This window comes from Balaenoptera physalus (genome assembly GCF_965194825.1).
Source record: "Balaenoptera physalus genome assembly, chromosome: 12".
Classification (NCBI taxonomy): Eukaryota; Metazoa; Chordata; class Mammalia; order Artiodactyla; family Balaenopteridae; genus Balaenoptera; species Balaenoptera physalus.
This window is the reverse complement of record NC_138897.1, coordinates 29,699,728-29,719,066: the sequence shown is the minus strand read 5'-3', so window position 1 is coordinate 29,719,066 and position 19,339 is coordinate 29,699,728. Positions and strand designations below refer to the sequence as shown.

General features: G+C 41.1%; 1 long non-coding RNA gene across 1 annotated transcript in view; it reads right to left on the bottom strand.

The window, feature by feature from the left end:
• Nucleotides 1–11,388, bottom strand: part of LOC309639064 — a 124,789-nt gene extending 113,401 nt beyond the window's left edge. Inside the window, exon 1 of the long non-coding RNA XR_014251445.1 lies at nucleotides 11,350–11,388. This is a non-coding gene — a long non-coding RNA (uncharacterized lncRNA). The remainder of the gene's footprint in view (nucleotides 1–11,349) is intronic.
• Nucleotides 11,389–19,339: the final 7,951 nt, after the last annotated feature.

Genomic DNA, 19,339 nt, shown 5'->3' with positions numbered 1-19,339 from the left:
AGCTTAGTACTCCAGTCTCGGTACTCCACCTTTTGGGAGAGACAACAATCAGATTAGGGGACAACAACAACAAAAAATCTGTGAGAGGAAAATTGTGAAGAATTCTGAATACTGGCCCTTTAAGACTGATAGAGGTGCATCCTTGAGGTAAGATAGAAGTCCTGCCCTAGGGAAAAATTGTCAAGAGAACTGTATCAGGGGGTGATCGCCAACACTAATTCACAGGACATTCTCCTGATAAGCTCCAGTCTATTTCTGGCCCCAGCAGCCCCAGAAATGCCAATTCTTGTTGGAATTGTGGGTTTCTATTGTGTTAATTGGGGATCTGACCCTGACTTTTTTCCCAGTCCTGCATTTTCTTTGCAGACTACATCTTGGCATCTTGCCCAGGTTTCACTATCCAGGGTTTGCCACTTTCTATTTTTGGCTTTGCTAGTCCCATCCCCTGTGAAGCTCTCCATGAGTTCTGATGGGAATGCACCAGAGACCAACTTTGTTTGCCTCTCAGTTGTCATGCCTCCACCAATTCTATGGGGTTATCTGGGGAGCTAGTGGATTGGAGAAATGTGCTGGTGGTGACACCACATGTCTGATAGAGAAAGAGTTCCACAGTCTTCAGGATACCTTGAAAGGGCTAAAGAGGAAGGCACTTTAATGTAGGGACAGAGCTCTATTACATCCACAGCAGCCCTGGACACCAGCAAACCCAAGTCAGAAGCCCTTGCCATCACACGTCTCAAAGCTCATTAGCATTTTAAGGAGGCCTGGAAGCTTCACTCTCCCAGTTAAACATGATTTCAACTGACAGCTTAAGGGAATCAAGGTATGACCCTTCCTTTACTTACACATAAAGGAGAGATAAGCATAACAGTTACAAGCCCCAGTGCCCCTGAGGGAGGAAGGTCTGATTATCACAGGATAATCTTATCCCTTCAGGAGTAGTTGCCAAGCTCATGCAGCTGCTGCCCTCAGCTAGCCCCCTACTCAGAGGACTGTCTCATTTGTGGTGAGGGAGGGGGCAATTTTCAGGTTCGGGAATAATTTAGTGAGGCATCAGGGTGGGAAGCGATTGCAGTTAAAGGCAGGGGTCAGCACACAGTTTTGAACCTCAGGATAATCCTTCAGAGGTTTTGAACTGACAGTGAATTTTCCTTTTACTTGAAGAGGAAAGGGAGAGTGTTTTCCCATGGAGAATGCCAAAGAGTGGAAAAAGAAAAACTTTGAGGCTCATACCAGGGGGGAAGGAGCAGGAACTGTGAACTGTCCATTGCTGAGTCTCAATATCCATCCCTCTGTGTGCACATCCCTGCAGCCATGCCACCCATCAGCACTCAGGAGGAGCAGCTGATGCTATTGCCACAGGACTCCAGGAAGGAAGCATATCCCCATCTACCCATTGGTCTGAAGTTTGAAAAATAAATTTCCTTATTATTTCAGCCTCAGTAAGGTTAGAAATCCTCATAAAATATTTTCTATAAAACAGATGAAAGAAGAAAAGCATTGAAACAGCTGTGTAGAAATAAAGATGTGTTTTACTAACTAACCTAAAGTCCAGTCATAAACGGGATTGTCGCTACTCTCTTTGCTCATCTACCTTCTATCTGGGGAGCGAGTGTGCTGAGTCACCGCAAGCTCTGCAGACCACCAATCCAAAGCAGAGTTTAGTGGCCACTGCCACTGAGTATGGTGGGACCCACACCCTGCAGAACCTCAACCACTGGTATTACTGACCCAGAATGTGAACTTCCTGTGGTCTCCTCTGGCTGTGAGCAGACTGCACTTAAAATCTCTAGTTCCCTAGAAAAGGAAAGTAACGCATTATTTGCCCTGCAGAGTGTCTCCCTTTGGCTTTAAAGCATCTTAAATTGTCCTTTAAGTTGTCATTTTCACACCTCCTGGCAGCCCCTTTGATTTCTGCATTTGCAATCACTCCCCTAAAGCTACTTACTCCAAGTGGCTTGTCTGGAGCATATCCACTTGCCTGTCATTTGACTTCCTCACCTAGTATTCTAAGCTTATATCCAGGCTTATGGTCACTGACAGTCATCTGGGCTCAACAGATTTTACAATTATCCCTAAAGTCCATGTGTCTCAGTCCAAACTCTTTATAAATTGAGGGATGCCCCCAATTTCTTATTGTTGCAAAGCAATAGCTACACTCATCCAACCTGTCTCTAGTACTCACTAAAAGGAAGCTTTCAGATCTGGATACTAATTATTATGGGAAGAGTTATCTTGAGGATATATGGAGAATTGTTTCTTCCTCAGTGGTCTTTGTGCTTTGAAGACCCATCAGGCTGGTATGCATTGGAAGGGTTAGTGGAGGGAAGTGACATGAGGTTGTTATTAATCAGGTTTAGTCTGGGAAGCAGTATCATCACAAGTATCATGGAAAAAGAAATTTATTATAGGAATTAGACCTTATGCGACTGAGGGAGTCACTGGGGAAGTAAAGGTTTGGAGTGGAAGGATCAGCGAAAAGTCATTAACTAGCCATAGTGTGACTGAATGAATTGGAGCTTGCAGGAACATTTGGAAGATGGGAGCACCTAGCTGTTGTAGTCCAACTGTGGGAAGGGCTATAGAAGTCTGCAGAAGGTTTTTGGTTCTATGCATTTACCAGGAAATGTCAGGTAGCAGACCGTGGATGCTGCTGGTCATCAAGGTTACCAGTTGAGAAGATCAAGAACAAATTGGAACCCACCTCTTCCTTTGTGTCTCTCTCTCACCATGTCTCATTGATAAGGACCTTCAAAGCATAATGACTTCTGTTTCACATCTACCTCCTAAATCTCATGCAACTTCACTTTTGTATAACCCAACTCAGAAAGTATCAGGCATTCCCACAAGATTCTGGGAAATCTAATTTCCAATGTAACACAATTGGCAATAGACATCCAGCATACTTATGCACAATCTGTAGCTATCCCATCACCACCATCGTCGAGGCAGAAAGACATCTCTCCCATATCTCCATGGCCTACCCATATCTAAACACTCCATTTCCTTTTTGTGACTGATGTTTGTTTAAACCTGATTTCACCTTAGTTAAAGAAACATTAAGGGGCACAGAATGTGTGTGTATATGGTATAGTTTTCCCTGAGAGGTTCTTCTCTTGGTAGAGTCTGGTTACAGATATCTATGGAATATGCCCATAGAATATCCTATGAGATATGCCTATGGAATATGTCTCCCAGTATATCTTCATCTGGCCTGATTCCCATCCTCTTGCTGGCACTTAAATTTCCTGAATCTTTTCTCCTGAATCCCCTTAGTGAATCAAAAAGAGGTTTTTTAGAGGACTCTAGACTGGTTTCAAGTTTTAAACTGAGACAGAGTGAATTAACTGTTGTCTCTGCCAACAATTGCAAATGCCAAGGCTGGAATTCAGAAGCCAGTTATGATAAACTGAAATAAACTGAACTTTCTTGCTACAAAGTTCTAGCAGGTTCCATCCCTTTTCACTGTGACTTGCTCTAAAATGCAATTCTGCCCCATGGCTGCCCTCACTTCTTCATATCTGAATTATATCTCAGTTTTCATTGTTGTTATTTCCCAGTCCCTTTCCTTTTCTCCAACTCCCTCATCCTTTTCTTCTCCATTTTCTCAAATTTACTGTGAATGAATTTGCCCTTGAAAAGTTCATTGTGAAGTATGGACACAGTGTTTCTCAGTGTGATCAGTGAATTGCCTGTTACAGAAATGCCCAGGGTTTTATAAACAGATTCTAGGCCCTACTTCAAAGCCACTAAATCGGAATCTATGTTGATGGGCTCACGAATTTGAATCTTTAACAAGTATTCTAAATAATTCTTATGCAAACCCAATATTTAAAAGTACTGCACTAAAGGCTTTAAGGAAACAATTTATTTTTGTTATTAATGGTTGGTCCCTGATACATAATCCTTATGCCACAAAAATATCATTTACCTTCCTTTTATTTAAATATCTCCTAATTGTATTTTTCAATACGTTTTGTTTTTGTTGAAAAGTCTTCAGCAATCAAGAGGAGGCCTAGCTTCCAAAGACCAGAGTCAGTTAGAACTGCCTGTTATTGGAAAGGAGTTGTTAGGACATAGCGATGGTGTGGGGATGGCAGGGGGATCCTCACTGATAGTCTTCGCTGGAGGAAAGCCTGGGCTTCACTCTCTTACCTTTTCCCTTTAAGATACTATTGGAGATCTTTATTATTTTCTGTTCTCTTTTAGTTGTTCAAGCTTCCTGAGTATCTTGGTCTGCTTAGGGTGCCATCAAAATACCACAGGCTGGGGGTTTAAATAACAGAAATTTCTTTCTCACAGTTCTGGAGGCTGCAAGGCACAGATCAAGGCCTGGAAGGGTTCAGTTTCTGATGAAGCCTCTTTTTCTGGCTTGTAGACAGCAACCTTCTCACTGCATCCTCACATGGCCTTTCCTCTTAGTGCACAGAGAGAGAGATGGAGCTCTTTCTTCTTATAGGGACACTAATCCTATCAGATTATACCTCATTTAACCTGAGTTACTTCTATTAAAGCCCACATCTCCAAACACAGTCACATTAGGGGATTAAGGATTCAACATACAAATTTAGGGGAGGCACAAACATATAGTCCATAACATTGAGGTTAATGCTGGGACTTTGGACCAAGTGTATGGCTCTCGGACCCAAAAGGGTCAAAAGTTATCTTCAGAGGACCTTTGTGCATAAGCAAAAAAATGGATTAATCTAATGATAAATTTAGAACTTCCTTGTGAGAATATTGGTTAACAATGTGTCCATCACGACTTCATCTCACTATCAAATGCTCTTAAAATGATTCACCTGTAATCAGACATCTCACCATCTTATTATCCTGACAGAAGAAATTATTTGGCCATTATGTTTGGAGATACAGTTTGTAAATGGCAGTTCTCTATCTTTTGTTCTTGGCCTTGCCCTCTCTCTTGAGCTGACAAGAACATCCACTGCAGGGTTTTTCAACCTATTGACATTTGGGGCTGGATAATTTTTTGTTGTGAGGGGCTATCCTTTGCGTTGTAGGATGTTTAGCGGGATCTTTGACCTCTACCCTCTAGATGCAGGTAGCGCTCTCCCAGTTGTTGCTACAAAAAATGTCTGCAGACATTGCCAAATGCCCCTTTGAGGACAAAATTGAATGTGGTTGAGAACTGCTTAACCTAACCATCAGTTTCTTCATTTTATTCCCCTTTCTAGGGACTTGAGTACCCACTCAACTTACATTGAGCCAAACATAGTCTAATTCCCACTCTGTTTTTAACGTTGTTAGTACTCTAGGAAAAGTATAAATTTGTACTAGTCTTCTCCTAATGCCACAAGTGCATCCTGAGAGCCTCTGAGGCATCAGAGGGAAGGCACTCAGAGAGTTCTACAACCAATCACACAGCAATGCTGTGCACTCAGAGAAGTGACTTGTCTTTGAATATTTTCATTTATAAAATGAAAGGGATCTGATTAAGGTTTGTTAAGGTCCCTTGCAGCACTAATATTCTATGAAATATCCCAATTTCTGTGTAAAACATCAGCAGACATTAAAAACAATTATACTTCTGATTCACAGCCTGAATAATTTAGCCAGATCTGAGAGTCAAGTTTCCAGGATGCAAGAGCAATAAAAGACATAGCCCCTGCTCTTTTTTAAAAATTTTATTGGAGTATAGTTGATTTACAATGTGGTATTAGTTTCTGCTGTACAACAAAGTGAATCAGTTATGAGTATACATATATCAACTCTTTTTTTAGATTCTTTCTCCATATAGGTTATTACAGAGTATTGAGTAGAGTTCCCTGTGCTGTACAGTAGGTCCTTATTAGTTATCTATTTTATATATAGTAGTGTGTATATGTCAATCCCAATCTCCCAATTTATCCCTCCCTCCCCCTTACCTTACCCTGGTAACTATAAGTTTGTTTTCTACATCTGTAACTCTATTTTTGTTTTGTAGATAAGTTCATTTGTACCTTTTTTTTAGATTCCACATATAAACGATATCATATGATATTTGTCTTTGTCTGTCTGACTTACTTCACTTAGTATGACAATCTCTAGGTCCATCCATGTTGCTGCAAATGCCCCACTCTTTTAAGTAGGTTAGAGTATTGGTCAGGAGGTGCTTGGGTATTACAGATGGCAAAGTTCAGTAATACACAAACAGATGGACAAAGCAGAGAAGACTTCACAAAGGAGATGAAAATTAAGCGGTCTCAGAAAACTATTAATAAGAGAAAAGAGTGCTTTGAGTTACTTGCATTGACTCTCAACCCTGACTGTATATTAGAATCACCTGGGGGGTTATTTATCTCCCTACCCCCTCAGGCTTCACCCTAAATCCAATCTCTAGAGATGAGACCTGGGCACTGGCCTTTTTTTTCCAAAGTTGCCTAGGTGATTCTAATCTACATGTAGTGTTAAGAATAACCACTAAGCTAGGCAGAGCAAGACGAGCAAGGCTCTCCTTATTTTAATAACAGTTAGCACCTGTGAGGTCCTTTCATTCTCTTGGCATTTAACTTGAAACACATATTAATTACTTACCAAAAGAAAATCCCAAAAAGCCTTTCCTTGGCCCTCGACCTTAAGTAGGAGCATGAACACATGGGCGCTTTCTGTGTGCCTCTGCTGGTGAATGCTCACACCTGTTCCTCCCCGCCCACCCACACAGCAGTTGGAATAAAAGCTCCTGCAGTGTGCTCCCACAACAGCCTGCACATACATAAATTGCAGGCACTTATCAAGCTGCAGGGCAATGAACCTCTTTCTCTTTACTTTCCCCCAACAGACGGTATAATAGTAAGAACAGTGCCCAGCACATTTTGAGTAGCTGAAAGAATGAATGAACAAATAAAAGAAATAAATTCAGCCAAGGATACCAACACAGTTTTGATATCTTCTGCATATTGGAGATGTACTCACAAATTCTATGATCTAGATCTGTCCTGGATAGTCCGATGATAACTTCTTGGCCTCTTACGTCTTTACTGTCTATATTGAACTTTCTCTGTCTCCTATGTTCACTTATGGAGTGTGCATGGAATCCTCAACCTTCCCAGGTCCTCTGGAAACACCCTCTTACCTGACCAGGCTGCCAAGTTAGGTTGCATATCAAGCAGAGTCTCCAAGCTGCCACCCATGCCCCAGAAAAATAATTGATCTGGAGAATCTATGTAGAATGCACTGACAGTATACTTAATCCATAGATAACGTACTTAAGTTTTCACTTTGAAACAGTTTGCTTCAATATACAGACGGCTGCTATGCAAAATATAAAAACCAAGGTATTCCTGCTTATAATAGTTGTATGACTGCTTCATGTGCCCCATTCAGGCTTTTCTTTGCAAATATTCTACAACTTTCTACCTGGAAAAATAAGCCTTATCTTTCTCATGTCATCCAAATCATTCAATTTAGTAACTGACTCTGCCTAATCTTGTATTTTCTTTAGTCTAGTATATTATTCTTGTCTCCCCCCAAAATTATAAGTTCCTTGAAGACAGGGAGCCTTTCACTTCTCCTACACTCAGCATGGCAGCTAGAATGCAAACTCCGTGAAAAAAGGGACTGTCTGTTTTATTCACTGCAAGGTCTTCATAGGTTTCTTTTAGCACTATCTAAAATGTGACAGAGAGCAAACAAACATTTGCTGTATGACGATAGTAGCATGAGGATATAGTTACACAGTTCTCGTAGCCAATCATGGATAAACCTCAAATTTAGGCTAAGTACGTACACCTTTGGGAAGGTTTTCCGGGTTTCTTTTCTGCACTTTTTCTTAACAGCCCAGTATCTGGTTTTCCTGGAATAAAATCTGGCTACATAAACTCATCCCCTACATTAGGCTGGCCTTACCCTACGAAGTATCACTTTGAGTGAGAGATCACAGCTCCAAAAGACACTTTCTTCCTTGCAGCTCAGTGAGGTCCACCACACTCTTTCATTGGCTCAACTCAGTTTTGGAGAGAAAACAATTTATATAGATGCATGTATAACTAACAGGCCTCTGCTTGCTCTCACAAGATGTCTGCATTTTCAAAGAACAGTTCTAAGCCCAAAATGAAATTTAAGAGATGAGAAAACTAGTAGTAAAGAATTGTAAACTTAATGACATTTTGGGATAGGGATGCTTTTTATTGGGAACTATCTTCTATTATGAATGAGAATGTGATTGTTTTAGTCCTAGCTGGGTAATCAAAGGCAATCACTTTTTCTAAATTTCAAACTTCTTATTGAAAAAGTGAGGGTATTGAGCCACACCATCAGTTGTCAAATTTCCAGTCTTCCATTGCTCTTCCCTGGGATGAGATGATACAGGGACAGCTAAAAGAGACAAGGTTAACTACAAGGAGTCATTGAATGCATATGTGTTCCCAAAAAAACTGAATGAATGACATCTCAAGAATGTATTTTAATGTATATAGATTCCATTATGATTAATTAAATACAAATTAATTTTAATAAAGCCTTACTAAATTTAGACTATTTTCTATAAGGCATGTTCTCCCTCATAAGATGTAAACTATACAAGCAGACTCTCATATTCATCAATATTGGCAATCACTAGTCTAAAGAATCACTATAGATCCCTCCAGTTGTTTTAGGGAAGAAAGTAGAAGTTATTCTGCATATATAGGGTTTTATATAAGAATAAGGGGCTTAGTCAACTTTTAGAAGAGCTTGGAGAACAAAGGTCACTGAAGCCAAAGCCAATAATTCATAAGAGCTTGCCAGAAAGTCCCTTCAATCCACAAGAGCTTCCATGAAGCTCCCACCAATAATCTTAATTTGCACCATTAATCAAAGTGGTTCTCAACAGCTCACCATAAAACTCCTGCATATTTCACATTTACTCACAGATCTAGCTGCAACAGCCTCCAGAGAATGGTAGCGTCTCCTTCATTTTGTCTTCTAAACCTTATGCAAGTGGCAAATGCTAAACTAAAACTATATATGAAAGGAGATCCTGGGAAATGTAGACTTTGGTTTTTCCTCTGCAATACAGAGGAGACCTTAGGAAGGTATGGTATTGATGCCAAGTTGACAATAGACAGTCTAGCAGAGACTACATCATTCTTCACCTCAGCATTCCTACACATGATTTACCCAATTTAACCTTCAAATAAGATATTAACATCATTTTGATCTGACATGGTGTAACTATACTCATTTTCTGCCCAAAAAGTAGACGTAAAGCCTTATGTGTCATTTTATCTTTCAGTAATGTCCTTCATTTTTAAGCTCAGACCAAATTTCCTTTGCTATCCTCTAACTTAAACCCTGAATAATATATTCACATATCTTTTATTAGAAATAGGAGATTCAGAAAGGAGAAGGGAAGAATTGGTCAATATGTAAAATACAAAAGAGCAAGGAAGAAAATATGCATAATTCCAAAGTTCTCATTTTTGCAACTTATCAGAGTTGCCAGAGTTGGCTTAATAATCTCCTTCTTATACCACACATTCCATGTTTCCTTTTTCCTCAATTGGTAACGAATCTTTACCTGGCAGGGTATTCCATGACCGTATGTCCCAAAATGGTGGTTTTGGAGGTACCTCTGAGGGCAGAAAAAGCAAATACAAATCTAAACTGTATATATTCTAGTGAAGATACACTGTTATTCTTTCTGTGGTAGAAGAGGTTCATTCTAATCACCTGTCTCCAAGTGACAGTCTCTTCTCCCAGAGAATGGTACCATATAAGGATTTCACTGTTGGTCTTTTCTATAGGCAGTTTTGACACTCAGCTCTGTGGTAGCCAGATCAGCCTTAATGAATAAAAGTCCATGTTGTTGAGCTCATGCATAACCCCCACCCCCCGCCACCATCAGGGACCCAGATTTTGTTTATGAAACCAATGAGCAATGACTGGGGTATCTGAGGAAAGAGGCTAAATAACATAAGCAGCACAGGTCTTCTTATCCACCTAACCTGTGAAAACCCCTTCAGCAGTAGTTACCCTTTGTTATGCATTTAACTGGACATAAATATCTCCATATTCTCTATATATTCTGTTAGGCCCTTCTACAAACTTCTCCAATAGACTGTTATTACCAGTGTTCTAATCGTGTTCCTACTACATCCATGACCATCTAGCCTAATCATCCCTGAATAAATGTGTACCCCTGGTCATCTTTCCTCCAAGAAAACTGAAAAAAGATGTGCGTTATTCTAAGTTCTGTCCACTTAGATGAATTTCTCTTCAGCACTATCCTCAAATGCTCTCCTGAGAGGAGCCATTGTACTCAGTCATCCACTTTTTGGGTGATTCTACCATATTGTACAGAATTATCTTTAAAACAGGTTCATTGTTTTTCTTCCTTAGTCTTCTGGTAAGAGAGAACTTCCCACGGAGCCATACATGATGATTGAGGAAGAGGTATCATTGTAGCAAGAATAATAAGTGTCATGGAAATCTATACATGTGCTTAAAATTGGCAATGACACATTGAAGTTCCTGCCGTTAACTGGTAGAATCTATTTTCCCATCTCTTTAATCTGGGCGGTCCTTATTATCCTTGTTATCAAATAGAATGTGGCAGAAGTAACTTGGCCTTCTGAACATTGTCCTCAAGAATCCTCACTGTTGGGAGGAGAGAAGATGGCAGAAGAGTAAGACGCGGAGATCACCTCCTTCCCACAGATACAGTAGAAATACATCTACACGTGGAACTGCTCCCAGAGAACACCCACTGAACGCTGGCAGAAAACGTCCGACCTCCCAAAAGGCAAGAAACTCCCCCCGTACTTGAGTAGGGCAAAAGAAAAAAGAAATAACAGAGACAAAAGAATAGGGACGGGACCTGCACCAGTGGGAGGGAGCCGTGAAGGAGGAAAGATTTCCACGCACTAGGAAGCCCCTTCGTGGGCAGAGACTGTGGGTGGCAGAGGGGGGAAGCTTCGGAGCCACGGAGGAGAGCGCAGCCACAGGGGTGCGGAGGGCAAAGCGGAGAGATTCCCGCACGGAGGATCGGCGCTGAGCAGCACTCACCAGCCCAAGAGGCTTGTCTGATCACCTGCTGGGGCGGGCGGGGCTGGGAGCTGAGCCTCCGGCTTTGGTCAGATCGCAGGGAGAGGACTGGGGTTGACGGCGTGAACACAGCCTGAAAGGGTCAGTGCACCACAGCTAGCCAGGAGGGAGTCCGGGAAAAGGTCTGCAGCTGCCGAAGAGGCAAGAGACTTTTTCTTCCCTCTTTGTTTCACGGCGCGCGAGGAGAGGGGATTCAGAGCGCCGCTTAAAGGAGCTCCAGAGACGGGCACGAGGCATGGCTATCAGCGCGGATCCCACAGCAACAGGGGTGCAGAGGAAAAAACGGAGAGATTCCCACACAGAGGACCGGTGCCAAGCAGCTCTCACCAGCCCGAGAGGCTTGTCTGCTCCCCCGCCGGGGCGGGCGGGGCTGGGAGCTGAGGCTCGGCTTCGGTCGGATCGCAGGGAGAGGACTGAGGCTGGCGGCGTGAACACAGCCTGAAGGGGTTAGTGCACCACAGCTGGCTGGGAGGGAGACCGGGAAAAAGTCTGCAGCTGCCGAAGAGGCAACAGACTTTTTCTTGCCTCTTTGTTTCGTGGCGCTCAAGGAGAGGGGATTCAGAGCGCCGCCTAAACGAACTCCAGAGATGGGCGCGAGCCGCCCCAGAGGCGGGCGTGAGACGCTAAGGCTGCTGCTGCTGCCACCAAAAAGCCTGTGTGCGAACACAGGTCACTCTCCACACCGCCCCTCCCGGGAGCCGGTGCAGCCCGCCACTGCCAGGGTCCTGTGATCCGGGGACAACTTTCCCGGGAGAACGCACTGCGCGCCTCAGGCTGGTGCAACGTCACGCTGGCCTCTGCCGCCGCAGGCTCGCCCCGCCTCCTCCATACCACTCCCTCCCCCCGGCCTCAGTGAGCCAGAGCCCCCGAAGCAGCTGCTCCTTTAACCCCGTTCTGTCTGGGCGGGGAACAGACACCCTCAGGCAACCCACACGCAGAGGCGGGTCCAAATCCAAAGCTGAACCCCGGGAGCTGTGCGAACAAAGAAAAGAAAGGGAAATCTCTCCCAGCAGCCTCAGAAGCAGCGGATTAAAACTCCACAAACAACTTGATGTGCCTGCATCTCTTGAATACCTGAATAGACAACAAACCATCCCAAATTCAGGAGGTGGACTTTGGGAGAAGGATATATTAATTTTTCCCCTTTTCCTTCTTTTGTGAGTGTATATGTATATGCTTCTGGGTGAGATTTTGTCTGTATAGCTTTGCTTTATAATAGCTTTATTTTACTTCACTGTATTATAGCCTCTTTCTTCTTTCTTTCTTTCTTTCTTTCTTTCTTTCTTTCCATTTTTTCTCCCTTTTACTCTGAGCCGTGTGGATGAAAGGCTCTTGGTGCTCCAGCCAGGCATCAGGGCCGTGCCTCTGAGGTGGGAGAGCCAACTTCAGGACACTGGTCAACAAGAGACCTCCCAGCTCCACATAATACCAAACGGCAAAAATCTCTCAGAGATCTCCATCTCAACATCAAGACCCAGCTTCACTCAACGACCAGCAAGCTACAGTGCTGGACACCCTATGCCAAACAACTAGCAAGACAGGAACACAGCCCCATCCATTAGAAGAGAGGCTGCCTAAAATCATAATAAGGCCACAGACACCCCAAAATACACCACCAGACGTGGACGTGCCCACCAGAAAGACAAGATCCAGCCTCATCCACCAGAACTCAGGCACTAGTTCCCTCCACCAGGAAGCCTACACAACCCACTGAACCAACCTTACCCACTGGGGACAGATACCAAAAACAACGGGAACTACGAACCTGCAGCCTGTGAAAAGGAGACCCCAAACACAGTAAGATAAGCAAAATGAGACGACAGAAAAACACACAGCAGATGAAGGAGCAGGGTCAAAACACACCAGACCTAACAAATGAAGAGGAAATAGGTAGTCTACCTGAAAAAGAATTCAGAATAATGATAGTAAGAATGATCCAAAATCTTGGAAATAGAATAGACAAAATGCAAGAAACATTTAACAAGGACGTAGAAGAACTAAAGAGGAACCAAGCAACGATGAAAAACACAATAAATGAATTTAAAAATACTCTAGATGGGATCAATAGCAGAATAACTGAGGCAGAAGAAAGGATAAGTGACCTGGAAGATAAAATGGTGGAAATAACTACTGCAGAGCAGGATAAAGAAAAAAGAATGAAAAGAACTGAGGACAGTCTCAGAGACCTCTGGGACAATATTAAACACACCAACATTCGAATTATAGGGGTCCCAGAAGAAGAAAATAAAAAGAAAGGGACTGAGAAAATATTTGAAGAGATTATAGTGGAAAACTTCCCTAATATGGGAAAGGAAATAGTTAATCAAGTCCTGGAAGCACAGAGAGTCCCATACAGGATAAACCCAAGGAGAAACACGCCAAGACACATATTAATCAAACTGTCAAAAATTAAATATAAAGAAAACATATTAAAAGCAGCAAGGGAAAAACAACAAATAACACACAAGGGAATCCCCATAAGGTTAACATCTGATCTTTCAGCAGAAACTCTGCAAGCCAGAAGGGAGTGGCAGGATATACTTAAAGTGATGAAGGAGAAAAACCTACAGCCAAGATTACTCTACCCAGCAAGGATCTCATTCAGATGTGATGGAGAAATTAAAACCTTTACAGACAAGCAAAAGCTGAGAGAGTTCAGCACCACCAAACCAGCTTTACAACAAATGCTAAAGGAACTTCTCTAGGCAAGAAACACAAGAGAAGGAAAACACCTACAATAACAAACCCAAAACATTTAAGAAAATGGGAATAGGAACATACATATCGATAATTACCTTGAATGTAAATGGATTAAATGCTCCCACCAAAAGACACAGACTGGCTGAATGGATACAAAAACGAGACCCATATATATGCTGTCTACAAGAGACCCACTTCAGACCTAGAGACACATACAGACTGAAAGTGAGGGGATGGAAAAAGATATCCATGCAAATGGAAATGAAAAGAAAGCTGGAGTAGCAATTCTCATATCAGACAAAATAGACTTTAAAATAAAGACTATTACAAGAGACAAAGAAGGACACTATATAATGATCAAGGGATCAATCCAAGAGGAAGATATAACAATTGTAAATATTTATGCACCCAACATAGGAGCACCTCAATACATAAGGCAAATACTAACAGCCATAAAAGGGGAAATCGACAGCAACACAATCACAGTAGGGGACTTTAACACCCCACTTTCACCAATGGACAGATCATCCAAAATGAAAATAAATAAGGAAACACAAGCTTTAAATGATACATTAAACAAGATCGACTTAATTGATATTTATAGGACATTCCACCCAAAAACAACAGAATACACATTTTTCTCAAGTGTTCATGGAATATTCTCCAGGATAGATCATATCTTGTGTCACAAATCAAGCCTTGGTAAATTTAAGAAAATTGAAATCGTATCAAGTATCTTTTCCGACCACAACGCTATGAGACTAGATATCAATTACAGGAAAAGATCTGTAAAAAATACAAACACATGGAGGCTACACAATACACTACTTAATAACGAATTGATCACTGAAGAAATCAAAGGGGAAATCAAAAAATACCTAGAAACAAATGACAATGGAGATACGACGACCCAAAACCTATGGGACGCAGCAAAAGCAGTGCTAAGAGGGAAGTTTATAGCAATACAAGCGTACCTCAAGAAACAGGAAACATGTCGAATAAACAACCTAACCTTGCACCTAAAGCAATTAGAGAAAGAAGAACAAAAAAACCCCAAAGCTAGCAGAAGGAAAGGAATCCTAAAGATCAGGTCAGAAATAAATGAAAAAGAAATGAAGGAAACAATAGCAAAAATCAATGAAACTAAAAGCTGGTTCTTTGAGAAGATAAACAAAATTGATAAACCATTATCCAGACTCATCAAGAGAAAAAGGGAGAAGACTCAAATCAATAGAATTAGAAATGAAAAAGGAGAAGTAACCACTGACACTGCAGAAATACAAAAGATCATGAGAGATTACTACAAGCAACTCTATGCCAATAAAATGGACAGACTGGAAGAAATGGTCAAATTCTTAGAAATGCACAAACTGCCGAGACTAAACCAGGAAGAAATAGAAAATATGAACAGACCAATCACAAGCACTGAAATTGAAACTGTGATTAAAAACCTTCCAACAAACGAAAGCCCAGGACCAGATGGCTTCACAGGCGAATTCTATCAAACATTTAGAGAAGAGCTAACACTTATCCTTCTCAAACTTCCAAAATATTGCAGAGGGAGGAACACTCCCAAACTCATTCTACGAGGCCACCATCACCCTGATACCAAAACCAGACAAAGATGTCACAAAGAAAGAAAACTACAGGCCAATATCACTGATGAACATAGATGCAAAAATCCTCAACAAAATACTAGCAAACAGAATCCAACAGCACATTAAAAGGATCATACACCATGATCAAGTGGGGTTTATCCCAGGAATGCAAGGATTCTTCAATATACGCAAATCAATCAATGTGATACATCATATTAACAAACTGAAGGAGAAAAACCATATGATCATCTCAATAGATGCAGAGAAAGCTTTCGACAAAATTCAACACCCATTTATGATAAAAGCCCTGCAGAAAGTAGGCATAGAGGGAACTTTCCTCAACATAATAAAGGCCATATATGACAAACCCACAGCCAACATTGTCCTCAATGGTGAAAAACTGAAACCATTTCCACTAAGATCAGGAACAAGACAAGGTTGCCCACTCTCACCACTATTATTCAACATAGTTTTGGAAGTGTTAGCCACAGCAATCAGAGAAGACAAAGAAATAAAAGGAATCCAAATCGGAAAAGAAGAAGTAAAGCTGTCACTATTTGCAGATGACATGATACTATACATAGAGAATCCTAAAGATGCTACCAGAAAACTCCTCGAGCTAATCAATGAATTTGGTAAAGTAGCAGGATACAAAATTAATGCACAGAAATCTCTTGCATTTCTATACACTAATGACGAAAAATCTGAAAGTGAAATTAAGAAAACACTCCCGTTTACCATTGCAACAAAAAGAATAAAATATCTAGGAATAAACCTACCTAAGGAGACAAAAGACCTGTATGCAGAAAATTATAAGACACTGATGAAAGAAATTAAAGATGATACAAATAGATGGAGAGATATACCATGTTCCTGGATTGGAAGAATCAACATTGTGAAAATGACTCTACTACCCAAAGCAGTCTACAGATTCAATGCAATCCCTTTCAAACTACCACTGGCATTTTTCACAGAACTAGAACAAAAAATTTCACAATTTGTATGGAAACACAAAAGACTCCGAATTGCCAAAGCAATCTTGAGAACGAAAAATGGAGCTGGGAGAATCAGGCTCCCTGACTTCAGACTATATTACCAAGCTACAGTAATCAAGACAGTTTAGTACTGGCACGAAAACAGAAATATAGATCAATGGAACAGGATAGAAAGCCCAGAGATAAACCCACGCACATATGGTCACCTTATCTTTGATAACGGAGGCAAGCATATACAGTGGAGAAAAGACAACCTCTTCAATAAGTGGTGCTGGGAAAATTGGAAAGATACATGTAAAAGTATGAAATTAGAACATTCCCTGACACCATGCACAAAAATAAACTCAAAATGGATTAAAGACCTAAGTGTAAGGCCAGACACTATCAAACTCTTAGAGGAAAACATAGGCAGAACACTCTATGATGTACATCACAGCAAGATTCTTTCTGACCCAGCTCCCAGAGAAATGGAAATAAGAACACAAATAAACAAATGGGCCCTAATGAAACTTAAAAGCTTTTGCACAGCAAAGGAAACCATAAACAAGACCAAAAGACAACCCTCAGAATGGGAGAAAATATTTGCAAATGAAGCAACTGACAAAGGATTAATCTCCAAGATTTACAAGCAGTTCATGCAGCTCAATATCAAAAAAACGAACAACCCAATCCAAAAATGGGCAGAAGACCTAAATAGACATTTCTCCAAAGAAGATATACAGATTGCCAACAGACACATGAAAGAATGCTCAACATCCTTAATCATTAGAGAAATGCAAATCAAAACTACAATGAGATATCATCTCACACCGGTCAGAATGGCCATCATCAAAAAATCTAGAAACAATAAATGCTGGAGAGGGTGTGGAGGAAAGGGAACACTCTTGCACTGTTGGTGGGAATGTAAATTGATACAGCCACTATGGAGAACTGTATGGAGGTTCCTTAAAAAACTACAAATAGAACTACCATACGACCCAGCAATCCCACTACTGGGCATATACCCTGAGAAAACCATAGTTCAAAAAGAGTCATGTACCAAAATGTTCATTGCAGCTCTATTTACAATAGCCAGGACATGGAAGCAACCTAAATGTCCATCGACAGATGAATGGATAAAGAAGATGGGGCACATATATACAATGGAATATTACTCAGCCATAAAAAGAAATGAAATGGAGGTATTTGTAATGAGGTGGATGGAGTTAGAGTCTGTCATACAGAGTGAAGTAAGTCAGAAAGAGAAAAACAAATACAGTATGCTAACACATATATACGGAATCTAAGGAGAAAAAAAAAAAGGCCATGGAGAACCTAGTGGCAAGACGGGAATAAAGACTCAGACCTACTAGAGAATGGACTTGAGGATATGGGGAGGGGGAGGGGTGAGATGTGACAGGGTAAGAGAGTGTCATGGACCTATATACACTACCAAATGTAAAATAGATAGCTAGTGGGAAGCAGCCGCATAGCACAGGGAGATCACCTTGGTGCTCTGCGACCACCTAGAGGGGTGGGATGGGGAGGGTGGGAGGGAGGGAGATGCAAGAGGGAAGAGATATGGGAACATATTGTATATGTATAACTGATTCACTTTGTTATAAAGCAGAAGCTAACACACCATTGTAAGGCAATTATACTTCAATAAAGATGTTAAAAAAAAAAAAAAAGAATCCTCACTGTTCCTATTCTTGCATTTCTTGGAATTCTGCAACCTCTTTGTGAAAAATCCTGGGCTAGCCTAATGAACGTTGAGAGATACATAGTCCAGTCATTTTCATTGCCACCACTGATAGCCTGTCAACAGCCACACATGTAAATGAGGCCATCCTAGATCCTTCAGCAATCAGCTGATCTGCCAGGTAACAGCAGACACATGAGAAAACCCAGCAGAGGTCAGCGAAACTGGCCCAGACCAGAAGAATGACCTAACTGACCCTTACATTGTGAGAATTATAAGATAAATGGTTGTATTTTAAGCTATTAAATTTTGGGGTGCTTGCTATGCAGCAAAAGTTAGCTGATATAGAGTCTTAGTCATGTGCTCATACACTTCAATTATGTATTCAGATCCTGATCAAGCCCAAGCTTGTATATTCCATTTCCATGGAGTGATAGAATGCTGCCAAGTATGCCCAGATTCATGAATTGGAGAATCACCTGTTACAGGTGAATATTTCATAACAACTTGGTGTCCCAGAGTAAATGTTCATCTTTACCAGGGCCCTGTAGAAAGCAGAAGGTGCTTTTCAAAAGAACCATAGTTTTGTGCAAGAAACAGCATAGCTTTGCCCCCAAATCCTAAGAATCGGTGCTATGATTTTTCTGTTGGAATTATGAAGCATTCATTCCCTATCTTCTAAAGACACTTTGAGCACCATGAAATCTGCTTGGTCTGAAAGCTCAAGAAGCAGAGTACCTTATAATTTCTACAGAATTTACTTGGGCCCAACTCAAAACTGGCAACAGATAAATGGGTCAAGTTAGCATGTCCCCATATAGATAAGTTGTTTCTGGAATTCAAAGCGGCCCACAAATGCTGTGGCCTTTCTTAGAGGTAGTAGGTACAAGATGCAACAATTTGTTCCTCACCTTTGCAAGGAAATCTCAGTGCTCCCCAGACAACTAAAAACTTCCTCAAGGTGGGAAATACCTGGGTTTTTACTGAGCTTTTTTTTCACCTTCTGACTTTCATATGACTTACCAAGGCATCTAGTTTATTTGCAACATCATGATCATCATTTCCAAGCAACATAATGTCATTGGTGTTATGCATTAGCATCATGTCCTTTGTAATAGTGAGACAGTCAAGATCCCTATATGCTAAATTGTGATAGAGTCTGAAGTAAGATAGTGAATGTATACTGACTTCTATCCACACCAACTAAAAGCACACTGTTTATAGGATTTTATTTTTTTTGCTAACAGAAATAGTAGAGAAAAATAATTACCAGAGCAGTAGCTGGATAGCAGACATCAGGAGTTTAGTTGGTTTGTTCAATTAAAAACTAAACAAAAACAAAG